The sequence below is a fragment of the Spermophilus citellus genome (assembly GCF_964194105.1).
Source record: "Spermophilus citellus genome assembly, chromosome: 15".
NCBI lineage: Eukaryota > Metazoa > Chordata > Mammalia > Rodentia > Sciuridae > Spermophilus > Spermophilus citellus.
In genome coordinates this window covers 64,805,238-64,822,553 of record NC_138195.1, presented here as the reverse complement: position 1 = coordinate 64,822,553, position 17,316 = coordinate 64,805,238, and the positions used below count along the sequence as shown (strand labels likewise).

At 37.5% G+C, this 17,316-nt stretch overlaps 1 pseudogene across 1 annotated transcript in view; it reads right to left on the bottom strand.

Annotated features, from left to right (window-relative positions):
- The window catches only part of LOC308634410 (cytochrome P450 2C9-like), a 58,988-nt pseudogene that overhangs the window by 12,397 nt on the left and 29,275 nt on the right, over positions 1-17,316 (bottom strand). Inside the window, exon 5 of the transcript in view lies at positions 1,790-1,931. The product of the transcript in view is annotated as a cytochrome P450 2C9-like (transcript). The remainder of the gene's footprint in view (positions 1-1,789; positions 1,932-17,316) is intronic.

Here is a 17,316-nt window from a genome sequence, read left to right as displayed (position 1 = left end):
CCAGGACCCTCCCTTAAACTCCCATCCTTATATATCTTCTGATTCCTGGAACCTCTGACTTCCTCTGCCTTGATGTCAAGTATTTGGATTGAACATATCCTCTAGTGTATTTATGTGAAAGTGAAAAAGGGAAGAAAAATTTTAGCAAACATGCAGATGTGAAAATTTCTTTTCTTTCTTCTCCCTTTCCCCACCTCTCCAGGAATTAAACCTAGAGATGCTCTGCCACTGAACCACACCCACAGCCCTTTTTATTTTATTTTGAGACAAAGTTTTAGTAAGTTGTTGAGACTGACCTCCAACTTGCAATCCTCTAGCTTCAACCTTCTGAGTAACTAGGATTATAGACATGCACCACCAAGCCCAGCCCTTATCTTTTCTTATAATGCAGAAAATGACAGTTATTAAGAACGGATGCTATTTTGATCCGTGATTAAAATATGACCTGATTTATTTCAGAAACTAGGTATGCTTTTAACCATGATGTTCTAAAATTCCAAGAACCTCTTTTCCTTGGTAAAGATTTTATTTCATTTGCTCATTGGTCACTTGGAAAGAATCTTCTGCCTTGATAGTGGACATGCAGATCTTTCTCTTTGGAGCTATGTATTTTCTGGTTTCTATATCTGATTGTTAGTTTTTCAGACAGAGGAAAAAAGCTAAGAGCATCAGATTCCAAGCAGTGGATTTCTACCTTCTTTTCAGCTCTGTGTTTTGGTCCTTTTGTGTTTGTGCATGGTGTCCTTTTCTACAGAGCCTCTTTGGTTCAGTTTCTCTAGATAGTAAACATCTCTCTTCCTATGAGAGGAAAAGAGTCAACTGCTCAAAGCAGTTGTAGAGGGGACCTGAGCACAGAGGGGCCCCTATATTCTGTCCATCATTCCTAACCTATATAACATCTGATACTTCTAAATCCTGAATCTTATGAACTTTTCAGGGATACAGACTGGCTTTTCCACACTTATGAAAATAACAGCTTCATCCTGTCTGTTGAGTTAATTAGGACCTTTGCTTCTGCTCTCTGTGTTTCAGAAACTTGTTGAGTGTTTTATCTAGCCCTCTTCTTCCACGTTAAAAGGTGTAATTCTCATTTGTAATTACTTTATAATAGTTTCGATGGGGTCCTGAAACAGGAAAAGAGAGTGTATGCTTCTAATCTGCAATAATAATCTGTATAACTGGAACACTTTAAAGGTGCATTTCCAAAAATAATTGTTCATAAAAGGTAAGATTAATGGGAATATATTTCTGGAATTCAAAACTCCTTTAGGCACACCTAAGTAGCAACACCTTCCTCATGATTCAAACAGTTTAGAATACTTCTCAGAGTATAGACAATTTCCCCACTACCAAATTTCTAGTTTCTACTTATGCTCCAATAAGGAGTGTATTGATCTTTCCTATCCAGCATTAGCAGTTCTGAATAGGGAAAGATATATGCAGAAATCTTGCAAGAACACACTTAATGTTCCAAGTGGCTTCTCATTAGGAATACCAACATACAGTCTTAGACCAAGTCAGGCTGGCTGTTGCATGCTGCACATGACTTCCCAGTGGAATCCAGATGTGAACAGAACTCCACTGCTTTGCTACTGCCCATGCTGTCCTTCACTTCTCTCAGACATGGTCCCCTACTATACAATGTTCTCTTATTTTTATCCCTTCATTAAATTTGGAGAAATCAAAGCTGGTGGCACCGAAATTTCAATAAGGAATCTTCTTTAAGAGAAATAAGATGAAGGGCAATTTATGTTGTGAAATTCACCCTGCTCACAATCTGCAGTAATACCTGTGACCTCTGGGTGCTTCAACAGGAGCAGGAGTCGCTATTTCAGAGTGGTGCTTATTGTCTCTGTCCCAGCTCCAAAGAGATCACGTATAGTGGTTATTAATGCTTCAGTGGTAAATTCGGTCTCTTGATTGCACTTTTCCTATGAATAATACAATGCAAATATTGGACAGTGAATTTTGTATTTAATTATAATAAATATGAAAGAATTCAGATTCTTATAAAATTACACTAATATAGAATGCAATATTTTAAAAAAGCTACTGTAGGGGAGGGAGCATGGCCGCCGAGGAGGAAGCAGCGACTCTAATGTCTCCGCACTAACGAGATCAAAAAGACCCTTTGGAACAGCGGCAGTCTTCACACTGAGGAACTTCTAGCAGAATTCCATGAAGAGGGGTCCTGCAGGGATCTGGGAGGTCTACTAGAAGTGTCGGTTTGTGACCGCCGGGACTCGGGGCCTGGGGACTGTGGTACTTGCCGGAGTCAGGCCGTCGCCTCCCCGGCCCCGGGCGCCGCTGGAGCCGCGAGCCATAAAGACACGGACCGGGCCGCGGTGCGGCTAGAAGCCGGGAACGCCGGGGGCAGAGAGAGCGAATAGGGCAGCGCCGGCTGTAGAAACCGCGGCGGAGAGAGGCGTGGGAGCTCGAGGCAGAGACACACCGGACAGAGCGAGCCAGCACCCCGCCATCATCCCGAAATAGCGGGAGGAGAAAGATGGCGGTGGGAAGTGAGTAAGCCCCTCCATGTTCCGTGCCCCGCACCACCGCGTCTGAAAAGCTGAGACAGACAGCTGCGACTCAGCATTAAGCTATCCGGCTGAGGCGGCGGGTCAGCCCTTCTCATTCCCCAGAAGTGGATGCCTGCCGGGCCTTCGTGGGTAGTGGCCGCAGGGTCCAGGCGGGGCTTGGGTGACAGTGGGGACCTGCCCGTGGCGTTGGTCGCCCGGCAGGGGGAGGCGAACTGTAGCCGTTTGCGGAGGACACCACAGTGGCGGAGGGCTGGCGTGGCAGGACTGCGGCGGAGGAGATAACTTCATTGAAGCCTGCTGCAGCAGGTGTGTGGTCTCCTGGTTCTCCCTCTCCACGCATCAGGGAAACCTTAAGAGCCCCTCCCAGCTCTCCCGAGAGTGCTACAGCCAGCCCGAGGGAGTCAGAGGTGGTGTGGGACTGCCGCTCCCGCCAGGGCTGGCTGCTGAGGTCTCTTCCACCAGCTACGGGGGTGTGGCTACCGGAGGGCAAGCAAAATTCGCTGAGGATTCTCAGCACCGAGCTCTACAAGCTTAGGGTCTGAGGGAATGGCAATCTGGAGGAGTGAGCCCAGTCGTTCATGAAAACAGGGCTCCCGGGAGCAGCAGACCTGGCCTGTAGCCAGTATTGTGGTGAGAGGGGCCTGGCTAGAGGAAAAGTGGAAGTGTTTGGACACAAGAGGAGGCCCTAGGCACTCAGGATTGGAGACTCGCCCAGTCTGGGAGGAGCTGCTGCACAGTGATTGGTTCCCGCGTACTGACGGGAAAGACTTGACCTGGGGGGCACAGTGCCACCTAGTGGAAGAGAAGTTAATCAAACTCTAAGATGGCATTTATTAGTCTTTTTTATTGTTGTTGTTGTTGTTGTTGTTGTTTTTTTCTGATTGGGGTTTTTCTTTCATCTTCATTTTTCTATCTTGTTTTTTTCCTTTCTTTTCTCTCTTTTTTTCTTCTTTCTCTTCTAATCTCAATTTTAATTTTTTTTAATTATTATTAATATTTTTTTAAATTTTTGTTCTTTTTTAGTTCCTATTTCTTTCTTCTTTTGTCTTTTCATTTTTCTTATCCCCCCTTCCTTGAATTCTACCTGCCTACTCTCATTCTCCTTAGTGACTTCTTCCCTTCCCTTCTAATACCTTTCCTCCCTAGCATCAAATAAATTTATAGGAATAAACAGTAACCCAGCAGTCAACCAGAACAAGAAGCAACATGAGCAGCTTCAAGAAGCAAGGAAGAAGAGGAGTACAAGCAATGCAGGACAGCCTAAATATTCAGGAGGACCTAGAGTCATCAGAAAAATGGTCATATAAAGACCTCAAGGAACACCTTAGACAGATGGAATGGAACCTCAAAGAGGATACAAGACAGCAAATTCAAGCAGCGAAAGAACACATTGAGAATGAGTTACATAAACAGCTAAAAGAAGAAGTTAAGCATCTTTATAAGGAGATAGAGATTATAAAAAATAATCAAACAATAATTCTAGAAATGAAGGAAACGATAAACCAAATTAAAAACTCAATTGAGAGTATCACTAACAGAGTGGAACAAGTAGAAACCAGAACGTCAGATAATGAAGACAAAATATACCATCTTGAAAAGAGTCTAGCCAACTCAGAAAGGCTGGTAAAAAATAACGAGAAAATCATCCAAGAGTTATGCGATAACATGAAGAAACCAAACTTACGAGTCATCGGGATAGAGGAAGGTACAGAGATTCACACCAAGGGAATGAGAAACCTGCTGAATGAAATAATTACAGAAAACTTTCCAGAAATAAAAAAGGAAACAGACATACAAATTGAAGATGCATACAGGACACCGAGCACACAAAATCACAGCAGACCAACGCCAAGACACATTGTTATGAAGATATCCAATATACAGAACAAAGAGAAAATATTAAAAGCTACAAGAGAAAGGAGACAGATTACATTTAGGGGTAAACCAATACGGTTAACAACGGACTTTTCATCACAGACACTGAAAGCAAGAAGGTCATGGAACAATGTATTTCAAACACTGAAAGACAATGGATGCCAACCAAGAATTCTGTATCCAGCAAAATTAAGCTTCAGGTATGACAACGAAATAAAGATCTTTCATGATAAACAAAAGTTAAAAGAATTTGCAGCCAGAAAACCTGCATTGCAAAGCATTTTGAGCAAAACACTACACGAGGAAGAAATGAAAAACAATAACCAAAACCATCAGTGGGAAGTGCCTCAGTAAAGACAGAGGGCGAGGGGAAAGATAATCACGGAGAAACAAACTAAATATTAAAAAAAAAAAAGGATAAACATTCAAACATGGATGGAAGTTCAAACCATATATCAATAGTAACTCTGAATGTTAACGGCCTAAACTCTCCAATAAAGCGACATAGGCTGGTATCATGGATTAAAAAGACAAATCCAACAATATGCTGCCTCCAGGAGACACATCTGATTGGAAAAGACATACACAGGCTGAAGGTGAAAGGATGGGAAAAAATATACCACGCACACAGTTCTCGTAAGCAAGCAGGAATGGCCATCCTCATATCGAATAAAATCGACTTCAAGACTAAGTTAATCAAAAGGGATAAAGAAGGTCATTATATACTGTTAAAAGGATCCATTCACCAACAAGACATAACAATTATCAATATTTATGCACCAAACAATGGTGCTGTGACATTCATAAAACAAACTCTCCTCAAGTTCAAGAATCAAATAGACCACAACACAATAATTATGGGTGACTTCAACACACCTCTTTCACCGTTGGACAGATCCTCCAAACAAAAATTGAATAAAGAAACTATAGAACTCAATATCACAATCAACAACCTAGACTTAACTGACATATATAGAATATATCAACCATCATCAAATGGATATACTTTTTTCTCAGCAGCACATGGATCCTTCTCAAAAATAGACCATATATTATGCCATAGGGCAACCCTCAGTAAATATAAAGGGGTGGAGATAATACCATGCATTTTATCTGATCATAATGGAATGAAACTGGAAATCAATGATAAAAGAAGGAAGGAAAAATCCTACATCACATGGAAAATGAACAATATGTTACTGAATGATCAATGGGTTACAGAAGACATAAAGGAGGAAATTTAAAAATTCTTAGAGATAAATGAAAATACAGACACAACATATCGGAATCTATGGGACACAATGAAAGCAGTTTTAAGAGGAAAATTTATCGCCTGGTGGTCATTCCTCAAAAAAAGAAAAAACCAACAAATAAATGAGCTCACACTTCATCTCAAAGCCCTAGAAAAGGAAGAGCAAAACAACAGCAAATGTAGCAGAAGGCTAGAAATAATTAAAATTAGAGCGGAAATCAATGAAATTGAAACAAAAGAAACTATTGAAAAAATTAACAAAACTAAAAGTTGGTTCTTCGAAAAAATAAATAAGATCGACAGACCTTTAGCCATGCTAACGAAGAGAAGAAGAGAGAGAACTCAAATTACTAACATACGGGATGAAAAAGGCAATATTACAACAGATCCTACAGAAATACAGAAGACAATTAGAAATTATTTTGAAAACCTATATTCCAACAAAATAGAAGATAGTGAAGACATCGATAAATTTCTTAAGTCATATGATTTGCCCAGACTGAGTCAGGAGGATACACACAATTTGAACAGACCAATATCAATGGATGAAATTGAAGAAGCCATCAAAAGACTACCAACCAAGAAAAGCCCAGGACCGGATGGATATACAGCGGAGTTTTACAAAACCTTTAAAGAAGAATTAAAACCAATACTTTTCAAGTTATTTCAGGAAATAGAAAAAGAGGGAGCTCTTCCAAACTCATTCTATGAGGCCAACATCACCCTGATCCCGAAACCAGACAAAGACACCTCAAAGAAAGAAAACTACAGACCAATATCTCTAATGAACCTAGATGCAAAAATCCTCAATAAAATTCTGGCGAATCGAATACAAAAACACATCAAAAAAATTGTGCACCATGACCAAGTAGGATTCATCCCTGGGATGCAAGGATGGTTCAACATACGGAAATCAATAAATGTTATTCACCACATCAATAGACTTAAAGATAAGAACCATATGATCATCTCGATAGATGCAGAGAAAGCATTTGACAAAGTACAGCATCCCTTTATGTTCAAAACATTAGAAAAATTAGGGATAACAGGAACCTACCTTGACATTGTAAAAGCTATCTATGCTAAGCCTCAGGCTAGCATCATTCTGAATGGACAAAAGTTGAAGGCATTCCCTCTAAAATCCGGAACAAGACAGGGATGCCCTCTATCTCCACTTCTATTCAATATAGTTCTCGAAACACTGGCCAGAGCAATTAGACAGATGAAAGAAATTAAAGGCATAAAAATTGGAAAAGAAGAACTTAAATTATCACTATTTGCAGATGACATGATTCTATACCTAGAAGACCCAAAAGGGTCTACAAAGAAACTACTAGAACTAATAAATGAATTCAGCAAAGTGGCAGGATATAAAATCAACACGCATAAATCAAAGGCATTTCTGTATATCAGCGACAAAACTTCGGAAACGGAAATGAGGAAAAACACTCCATTCACGATATCCTCAAAAAAAATAAAATACTTGGGAATTAACCTAACAAAAGAGGTGAAAGATTTATATAATGAAAACTACAGAACCCTAAAGAGAGAAGTTGATGAAGATCTTAGAAGATGGAAAAACATACCCTGTTCATGGATAGGCAGAACTAACATCATCAAAATGGCGATATTACCAAAAGTTCTCTATAGGTTTAATGCAATGCCAATCAAAATCCCAACGGCATATCTTGTAGAAATTGACAAAGCAATCATGAAATTCATATGGAAAAATAAAAGACCCAGAATAGCAAAAGCAATTCTAAACAGGAAGTGTGAATCAGGCGGTATAGCAATACCAGATTTCAAACTATATTACAAAGCAATAGTGACAAAAACAGCATGGTACTGGTACCAAAACAGGCGGATAGACCAATGGTTTAGAATAGAGGACACAGAGACTGATCCACAAAGTTACAACTATCTTATATTTGATAAAGGGGCTAAAAGCATGCAATGGAGGAAGGATAGCATCTTCAACAAATGGTGTTGGGAAAACTGGAAATCCATATGCAACAAAATGAAACTGAACCCCTTTCTCTCGCCATGCACAAAAGTTAACTCAAAATGGATCAAGGAACTTGATATCAAACCAGAGACTCTGCGTCTGATAGAAGACAAAGTTGGATCCGATCTACAAATTGTGGGGTCGGGCTCCAAATTCCTTAATAGGACACCCATAGCACAAGAGTTAACAACAAGAATCAACAAATGGGACTTAATTAAACTTAAAAGTTTTTTCTCAGCAAGAGAAACAATAAGAGAGGTAAACAGGGAGCCTACATCCTGGGAACAAATCTTTACTCCTCACACTTCAGATAGAGCCCTAATATCCAGAGTATACAAAGAACTCAAAAAATTAGATAATAAGGTAACAAATAACCCAATCAACAAATGGGCCAAGGACCTGAACAGACACTTCTCAGAGGAGGATATACAATCAATCAATAAGTACATGAAAAAATGCTCACCATCTCTAGCAGTCAGAGAAATGCAAATCAAAACCACCCTAAGATACCATCTCACTCCAGTAAGATTGGCAGCCACTATGAAGTCAAACAACAACAAGTGCTGGAGAGGTTGTGGAGAAAAGGGTACACTTGTACATTGCTGGTGGGACTGCAAATTGGTGCGGCCAATTTGGAAAGCAGTTTGGAGATTCCTGGGAAAGATGGGAATGGAACCACCATTTGACCCTGCTATTGCCCTTCTTGGACTATTCCCTGAAGACCTTAAAAGAGCATGCTACAGGGATACGGCCACATCAATGTTCATAGCAGCACAATTCACAATTGCTAGACTGTGGAACCAACCCAGATGCCCCTCAGTAGATGAATGGATAAAAAAATGTGGCATCTATACACAATGGAGTACTATGCAGCAATAAAAAATGACAAAATCATAGAATTTGCAGGGAAATGGATGGCACTAGAGCAGATTATGCTTAGTGAAGCTAGCCAATCCCTAAAAAACAAATACCAAATGTCTTCTTTGATATAATGAGAGCAACTATGAACAGAGCAGGGAGGAAGAGTAGGAAGAAAAGATTAACATTAAACAGAGACATGAGATGGGAGGGAAAGGGTGAGAAAAGGGAAATTGCATGGAAATGAAGGGAGACCCTCATTGCTATACAAAACTACATACAAGAGGTTGTGAGGGAATGGGAAAATAAACAAGGAGAGAAATGAATTACAGTAGATGGGGTAGAGAGAGAAGTTGGGAGGGGAGGGGAGGGGGGATAGTAGGGGATAGGAAAGGTAGCAGAATACTACAATGACCAATAGGACATTATGTAAAATTGTGGAAGTGTAACCGATGTGACTCTGCAATCTGCATTTGGGGTAAAATTGGGAGTTCATAACCCACTTCAGTCCAATGTATGAAGTATGTTATGTCAAGAGCTTTGTAATGTTGTGAACAACCAATAAAAAAATAAATAAAAATAAAAAAGCTACTGTATAGTATGGCAAACTATAGAGGAGTAAACTAAATCTTCATTTCTTACCCTCTCACCCCTTATTACCTATTCTGTTCACCATCCTTTTAACAGTTGGGAAGACCAATTAAGACATTTATTATCAATAAAACACAAGCAAAAGTTTGATGGTGACACTTCCCTTACCTTCTTTTTACTCAAAACATAGATACAAGTTGTTGGTAAGGCAGAAATCATTTTGATACAGCAATATTTAAGCATGAAGATAAAAGGTGGCATCTAAAAATCATTTATGATTTTTCAGTTCATTATCCGTTGCTATAACAGACTCTCAGAAAATGGGTAGTTTATAAAGAACGAGTTTTATTTTTTTCCCAAACCTCTCAAAATTTACATTATGGAACAACTTTCAAATTAATTTTTGGAGTGAAGAAACCATATCCAACCCAAGGCATGTAGTGAAGGGAAATGGAGGCACCTGAGTCTCTAATGTTTCTGGGTGACTGTACTAACTCTAGTTTGGCCCACCACAAGACTTCTTTGCATGTAAGATGACCAAATACACCATTTTAAGCACTGGTTCTTGAGTTTTTCTTACTTGTCAATATTCATGATCATAATTGAGGTGAACAAGTAAATTAGGGCCATACCAGAGAAGATATAATAAGAAATCAAGAATATGCAGTTTTCTTCTACTGCTAATTTATTTGGGTTCAGAATTTTTCACACACTCATTACAATCAGGAAAATTTGCAAAAACTAATATAGCATCACATTATAAAACAGAGTACAGAACATGAGAATGAATTTTAAAGGCAAAATAGGGCTAGCAACTATTGCATTTCAGATGTGAAGCAACAGGTAACTTGGCTTAGGAAACAAATACAAGAATATATTCACCATGAATTTCACCCTACTTTTAATATACAAATTGAAAAGATTCTACAAACATGAGCAAAGCATGTTTACTGTACATTGAGAATTAAGAAAGGAGTAGGGACAATGAAGATTCTGAAAGGGGGCTAACTCAATAGAGCTCTGACTTCGGAAACTGGGAAAGAGAAAGTACTTGATAAACGGTGTTTATTTAGGACTAAAGGGATAATTTTACATAAAACTGACATCAGCAAGGATTAATTTTAAATTTTAGCTAAAGATAATTTTTAAATATAACTATAAAATAATCATGACATAATTAACATATAAAATGTATAATTTTAGCCAGTCCAAAGGCAAGAATTTGTTTAATGATGCTTGTATAATCTCCAAGTGGTCTTTAGCATGTCCAATAATACATAATCAAAATTCATACAGACATTATTTCAATAGGTATATTCCTTAGAAAAAGTAACATTGCCCTTACCTAGCTTTCTAAGTTTTTCAAGTCAAAATTTCAAGGAACTAAATTGCACACATCACTCTATGTCATAGAGTAAAGCACTTTACTATTGTTAAGATGACAGTACTGAAAATGAGGGACACTCTAGATCAGAGGAACACACAATATCCTTGCAGTTCCCAGAGCATTAATTGAAACATCAGTTAGTTCTTCAGAGGCAAACTCAGGAAGAACTGTGAGGAAATTCCTAGAGTTACCAAACAGATCAAAACCAAAACATGATGTTCCATAGTAGAAAGAAAATTTTAAAAAATCAACAGACATCAGCAGTGTCCAGGAAGTGGTGGCTCAGCAGCTCCTCTCCAATGAGACAATAGAATCTCTGCCACCCAGTTTAAGAAAAGGGACACCATAGTCCAGTGCAGTCACACTCTGAGAAGAAAATAAGCACAAATGACATGATTCCTAGAAGACCTAAAATATTCCACTAGGAAACTTCTAGAGCTAATAAACAAATTCAGCAATGTAACAGAATATAAGATCAACATACAAAATTCAGTCGTTTTCCTACATGCCAATAATGAATCTTCTGAGAAAAAAATCAAGAAAGCAATTCCATTCACAGTAGACTCAAAACCCCAACTGCCTAGGAATAAATCTAACCAAGGAAGTGACAGATTGCTATACTGAAAATTACAGAACACTGAAGAAAGAAATTGAGGAAGACCTCAGAAGATGAGGAAAGCCTCCCATGTTTTTGGATAGGCAGAATTAGTATTATCAAAGTGATTATGTTACCAAAAATGATCTACAGATTTAATGCAATCCTGATCAAGATGCAAATGAGATTCTTTACAGAAACAGAAAAAAAGTCCTAAAATTCATATGGATGTATAAAAGCCAAAACAATCTTTAGCAATAACAGCACTTGGGAAGCATCACAATACTTGATCTCAAATTACACTACAGAGCTATAATAACAAAAATAGCATGGTATTGGTATTGGTATTGGCATAAAAACAGACACAAAGACCAATGAAATAGAACAGAAGACACAGAGTAAAATCCACATAGATGCAATCTCTGACACTTGACAAAGTTGTCACAAACATTCATTGGATAAAAGATATCCTTTTTAACAAATGGTACTGGAAAAACTGAATATCTATATGTAGAAGAAATAAAGCAGATTCCTGTCTGTTACCATGCATAAAAATCCAAAGTGGATCAAATGGCTAGGAATTGACCAGAAACTCTGCAACTCTTAGAAGAGAACATAGGCTCAACACTCAGACATAATGACACAGTCACTGATTTCCTAAATAAGACTCCTAAAGCTAAAGCAATAAAACCAAGAATCAATAAATGGTACAGCATAAAATTTAGAAGCATCTATTCAGCAACAGAAACAAGAGCATGAAGAAAGAAACTACAGAATGCTAGAATAGGAAATAGAGGAGTGCATGGGAAATACTATGGCACAAAATCTTTTCTGGTTACTCTTCTGACAAGGGATTAATGTTTAGAATATGGAAAGAACTCCAAGCAAAAACAAAGAAACAAGCAATCCAACCAATAAATGGGCCAATGAACTAAACATACATTTCTCAAAAGAAGAAAAGCAAATTATCAAAAAATATGTGAAAAAATGTTCAACATTCCTGGCAATCAAGGAAATGCAAATCAAAGCTACACTGACATTTCACTTCTCTCCAGTAAACAAATAATCATAATTGATTGTGAGGATGCATGAGTAGGTACACACATTCATTGTTGGTGGTACTGAAAAATGGTACAACCACTTTGGACAGTATGTAGAGTCCTCAAAAGACTAGAAGTGGAACCTCCATATGATCTAGCTAACTCACTCTTTGGTATTTATCCAGAAGAATGAAAATCAGGATAATTTAATTGATACAATCACTTTGAAAAATAGTAAGGAGATTCCTCAAAGGACTAGGAATGGAAGCACCATATGGCCCAGCTATTCCACTCTTTGATATTATACAAAAGAGTGGACATCAGAATACTTTACTGATACATTCATACCCATGTTTATAGCAGTGTTTATAGACACAATAGTCAAGTTATGGAATCACCTTAGGTGTCCCTCAATAGACATATTTTATATATATATATATATTAAAATATGGTATATATACTCAATGGCATTTTTTTCAGTCACAAAGAAGAATAAAATTATATCATTTTTGATAAATAGAAAGAGCTGGAGAACATCATGCAAAGTGAACTAAGTCAGACTCAGAAAGTCAAAGTTTGAATGTTTCTCTCATGTGTAGAAGGTAGAGAGACAAAAAATAGAAAGGAGAGCAACAGAGTAAAGAAAGGAAAAGGAGGAGAGGAGCACATGGGAAATACTGTGGCACAAAACCTGCCAAACTATGATATGTCCATAGAGGAGAGACTAAAAGATAATGGAGAAAAACTCAGGGCAGTCAGTTTTATTTTCAAAAGCAAAGAAAATAATAGTGATGGATACTTCCATTTGATACTGGTGATTTGAACTCTGGATAAGGACCTTGTCTGACACTGGAGGTAGGAGGGTATGGGGCTGATTAGGGTTAACACAAACTAGTGATCATTGCACCATCTACTCAAATCCAGAAGGAGTTTGAAGGATAGGATGATTCATTATTGCCAGCTGACTGGGCTGGTGATATGAGCCAGGTTCAAAGGAGCTGGCTGTATCAATAACTAAGAAAACAGCAAAGAAACCATACAGCACACAAACATAAGTTTCAAAGACAGGATGGCTTGGTGACTCAAAGGTCAGTTCCAGCACTGGAAGGAGAAAGAGAGTACATCTGAAACCTTCTATTTATTGGGGAAAAGACATTCTAGAAAGTTCCACCCAAATAAGGCAAGGGCTTGGGTTCTGAAGGGTGGAGTCTTGCTTGGTGATGTCCTGTGGTCAGCAGATTGACTAACGTCTTGGAAAGCCACACCCATCTCAGGGGCTGAGTGGGATCAAAGGCAGAGAGAGAGAAAAGGACACCTACATCACACATCCCAATCAGGCAGCAACGTCAGGCCAGTCCCTTTATAAGCTCAAATGTGCATAGCTCACACACACACACACACACACACACGGCCCATGGATGGCACTCGACAATGCATCACACATACATCACCCCAGCACGTGAACTAAGGCTCTCAGAATGAGAGGTGTGATTGAGTCAGCCAGGAAATGAGAGGGTGGAGCTCAGCACACAGAATCCACTAACAAGTTTGAGCAATATGGGTCAGAGCTCAGGAAAAAAAAAAAAAAAAAAAAAAAAAAACAAGCATCATCTTCCTCTTAAGATCTGAGATTGACAGCCTGGAAAGAAATACCTCTATTTCAAAAACCTGATAAAGGAAAAAAAAATCTATAGAACAGATATTATATCAACTAATTGATATTAACTATTTCCTAGTGTCTCTCCAAATATTGTGCTTTGTCAGAACTATACCTAATTTTATGTATTTTGTCAATTAATTAAATCCTTATGGGTCCCTCCTTTCTTCCTTTCCATGTCCATTTCCTTCCTTCTTCTTCCTTTATACTCACCTCATTTTAACTTCTATCTCTCTTCCCTTTACCACTATTCTTTTTCCTCCTTCCTTTTAAATTTGATTTTTATGCCTTATTTATCCATTTTTATCCCTCTTCCAATGCAATTAAAAACACTATTATAAATAAACAATGTTTTCATCTTATTTGAAATTATTACACTTTGGTCAATAGAGCTGCAGTGGGGCCGGGATTGTGGCTCAGCGGTAGAGTGCTCACCTAGCACATGCAAGGCCCTGGGTTCGATCCTCAGCACCACATAAAAATAAATAAGTAAGGGTATTGTTTACAACTAAAAAAAATGTTTAAAAAATAGAGCTGCAGTGATCAGTAATGATAACTTGTGTAGCATATGTTGATATATGATTGACTCTTAAATTACCATGGTTATTCTCTTCTTTAAAAGAGGTACTGGTGGTTGAATTAATATTTTTTAAATGATGATTGGATGTTTTGAAGACAAGATTTATCCTTAGCAAAGGGTTTATTAATAAGAGATAACTACTCACTAAAGAACCCTCACATCAAATAGGAAGAGGAATCCTTCCCAAAAGATGCACAAAAAAAAAAAAAGATTTCAGATCATAAGTAAATAGGCAAACAACACACCTTCAAAAATATATAACTCCTCCTTAGCTGAATCCACAAGTTTTGAGGCAGAGGAAATTCCAAAGAATTTTTAACAATTAATGAATAAAAGGATCAATAATATAAAGAAAGTCTAAGGAATGAAAAGGAGGAAAAATAAAGGACATGAAAGAGCATTTCAATAAGAGAGATTATGAAAAATATTCACAGAGAAATCCTAAAAATGAAATATTAAATAAATCAAATAAAAATTCAGCTAAAAGTCTCACCAGTAAATTAGATCACATAGAAGATATAATTTCAGGAATTGAAGACACAATATATGAACTCAAAAACTACCCAATAAAAAAAATTTTTTTAAAGGATCCATGAGACAGCATTAAGAGACCAAGTTTGAGAAGCACTGGGATAGAAGAGGGAATTGAGATTTAAAATGAAAGGCATAAATAACCTTTTCAGTAAAATATTCCAGAGAAATTTCTACACTTTGGGAATGAAAAGGACTCCAGAAACAGGAAACATTCAGAACTGCAAATAAACAAGATCAAAAAAGAACCTCTCCGAGACAAATTAAAATCAAACACCTAACCTGGAGAACAAAGAACTTTAAAATCCTAAGAGATAAACATCATGTTACATTTAGAGGTAAGATAGAATTACTTCTGATTTCTCAAGACAAACTATAAAAGAAAGAATTGAAAGGATAATTTCCAGGTCTTGAAGAAAAGAATTGTCAATCAAGATTGCTATGTCAGTCAAAGCTATCTTTCAGAATTGAAGAGAAAATAAAAATTATTATAAGATGACCATATCATAAAAAGAAATAGTGACTAACTACTAAGCCATCAATGCACAAAATAATTCAAGAAATACTGCACACAGAAGAAATTTTAAACAAAACTTCAGAACCAGCAAATTAACTATCTCACTAGAGGAGTAGCCAAGCAAATGAGAAACGAGAGAAAATCAAACATTAGACATCAATAAAAATGGCAGAAATTAATAAACTTTCCTCTATAATAATATGGAATGTAAATGCCTTCATCTCTCCAATTAGAGACTGGCAGGATGGATTAAAACACGGGACCCAATTATATGCTGTTTTCAAGACACTAATGTCATAGGCAAAAACGTGCATAGACTGAAAGTGAGTGATGTTCAAATATATTCCATGGAAATGTAGACCTAAAGTAAGCATCAGTAGCTACTTGCATATCTGACAATGCTTACTTCAAGTCAAAATCAATCAGAAGAGACAAAGAAGGTCAATTCAATAAAAATAACCCAAAGGGCCTTTACCACTGAGCCACACACACCCCTGCCAATTATTATTATTATTATTATTATTATTATTATTATTATTATTAATTTATTATTATTATTATTAGTATTATTATTATTTGAGACAGGGTCTCACCAAGTTAACGTAGGGCCTCACTAGAAGTGCTGAGGCTGGCCTTGAACTTGAGTTCCTCCTTCCTCAGCCTTCTCAGTCACTGAGATTACAGGCATGCACCATGGTGCTTGATGCATAGATGATTTTTTAAATGTCATTTTCTACAGCATATTTGACTCATTGAGATGTTGGCCTGATAACTGATTTATCACATCTGCAATGTGCTAAAAAGTGGTTCAATAAAATAACCATGAGCTCCAAAGAAGGGGTTTTCTTCTCTAGAGTTGGCTCTTTTCAGTAGGTTCTGGAATCCACCTCACATTGCTTCAGTGAGAACTTAATGCTCATAAAATTTCTTCGCAATATTTATGTTCCCCTTGTTATACAGTTTCTCAACTAGATCTTATCTAGTTAAACTTACCATCTAAATCTTTCCTCTGGGTTAAACCTCTCAAACAGCATGTCTGGTTTTAATATGGAAATTTGCCAAGCAAGCCCCCAATAATTTGACTACATTCTCTCTCTCTCTACTAAAATGACTCTCTATAGAACTCCTCTGATACAAACTCTAGTCAAATTAACATTCTTCACTTTCCAATTTTATATGTTCTATTTATTCTAAAATGTTGCTTCTACATTGACTTCTAGGCCTAGCCTAACTGATTTTCTTCCTTCATTTCTGAGAATATGACCAGAAGGATGACCTTGATTTTATCAGACTCGTCTGCACTTTCATCACCCAGATGCTCATCAAGCTCAAAACTGAAGACATGAAAAAAATCCATCTATTTCTTGTACTCTGTTAGCATCCCATAGGTCATTCTATAGGATTTTAAGAAATTTCCCTAACAGTTATCTAATTCCATTCTTCCAGTTCATATTTCTTTCTTCTCAAAACACAACTTTTCATGACAACAAATAGCTTATAGCTTACTTGAAAATACCACTCTCCATTCCTTTTCTGTTCAAATTCACTTTAGTTATACTCAACTAAGGCTTTCCTTTTTTTCCATTCACCTAATCTCTTTGCTATTACATACTTTTGAGCCTCTACAAAGACCATTTGACCCACCTAAAATCCCTACCCTATCCCTCACTGAATATATGTCAAGACCTACTCAAACCTCAGAACATGCAGGAAGCCCTTCTTGGTCAACTATTTCCTTCTCATCCTCCCATACACTGAGTACAAGTTATCTTTTCAATCTGCATTTTATGGCTCCAATTTATATTTTGGAACTTTTTAATAATTGGTTTCTTTGGCAAGGGTATACTGGGGATTGAACTCAGGCACACTCAACCACTGAGCCACATCC